The 1,357-nt window shown below is 48.7% G+C and overlaps 1 pseudogene across 1 annotated transcript; it reads left to right on the top strand.

Moving 5' to 3' along the window:
* Window positions 1-210: 210 nt before the first annotated feature.
* On the top strand, window positions 211-746 carry LOC309824136 (ferritin light chain-like; annotated as a pseudogene). The gene has a single exon. The product of its transcript is annotated as a ferritin light chain-like (transcript).
* Window positions 747-1,357: the final 611 nt, after the last annotated feature.

The raw sequence follows: 1,357 nt of genomic DNA, 5'->3' as shown, positions 1-1,357 counted from the left end.
TAGGCAGTGCGCTCAGCTGTCCTGCATATCTCTCTTTTGCTTCAACAGTGTTTGGAATGAACAGACCCAGGGACCTTCCTTGCTCCAGCCTCTACCACCCTCCAACCTTTTTTCCAGTCACAACCTTTGGAATCAGCCACTCAGCTATCCTCGGCCTCCAGGACCAGCCAACACCATTTTTTGCGCTTAGCTCCTTACTACCAATCAACCATGAGCTCCCAGATTCGTCAGAATTATTCCACCGAGGAGGAGGCCGCCGTCCAAGATGCGGGGCGGGCACTTACCTCTCTCTGGGCTCCTATTTCGACCCCGAGGATGCGGCTCTGCACGGCGTGGGACACTTTCTTCAGGAATTGGCCGAGGAAAAGCGCGAGGGCGCCCAGCGTCTCTTGAAAATGCAAAACCGGTGCTGGAGCCACGCCCTTTTCCAAGATGTGCGGAAGCCTTCTCAAGATAAGTGGGGTGAAACCCAGGACGCTGTGGAAGCCGCCATTCTTAGGGAGAAGAACCTGAACCAGGCACTATCGGATCTGCGCGCCCTGGGTTCCGCCTGCGCAGACTCCCACCCCTACGACTTCCGGGAGAGCTGCTTCCTGTAGGAGCAGGTGAAACTCATCAAGCAGATGGGCGACCACCTGACCAACCGCCGCAGGCTGGCTGCTCCGCAGGCTGGGCTGGGCGATTATCTCTTTGAAAGGCTCACCCTCGAGCATGAACAGGAGTCTCCGAAGTCCAGCGGCCTCTGAGGAGCCCCTCTGGCGTCAGAGCTTTTCCTGAAGCCCCACTCTGCAGCCACTGGGCAGCTTTTTAACCGCCCTTGACCCCTCTCCCAAGCCTTGGGACAAATGGAAATAAAGCTTTTTGCAGCAAAAAAAAAAAAAAAAAAAAAATCACAAGTTCTGTCTCTTCTAGAGAACATACTAATCACCAACCATCCCCCCAACAACAAAAAAAAATTACGCACATACCAAACAGTAGTATAGAATGCCTTTTAAAAATCCACTAATGTTCTTAAGAGAATTAAAGATTTAGCCCACTGTGGACAAGCCCTATTTTATATTTTTTTCATTTTACACATCACAGTGTGTCAAAAACTAAAAGTGAAAAAACACTATTGAAGAATGCAACACTGTGTATCCTGCTTTGTACACTGATTTCTCCCCCAGTTTCAAAAGATCAAGATATATCAAGCATTAGAACAAGATCCTCATAGGTGAGAATATTATTGAAGATATAGCATTACAGAGCAGAGAGAATAAAGAGGTAGAACCAGAGGTGCCTGCCCTCAAATTCAGGGTCCCTTTTACAAGCTGTTCCATTGTCACATCTTTAAAACGGGATTGATGATATCAAAAGT

The sequence above is a fragment of the Grampus griseus genome, assembly GCF_964374135.1.
Source record: "Grampus griseus genome assembly, chromosome: 6".
Classification (NCBI taxonomy): domain Eukaryota; kingdom Metazoa; phylum Chordata; class Mammalia; order Artiodactyla; family Delphinidae; genus Grampus; species Grampus griseus.
Note: the sequence above shows the minus strand (reverse complement) of the source record. Positions and strands in the feature narration are given on the sequence as shown.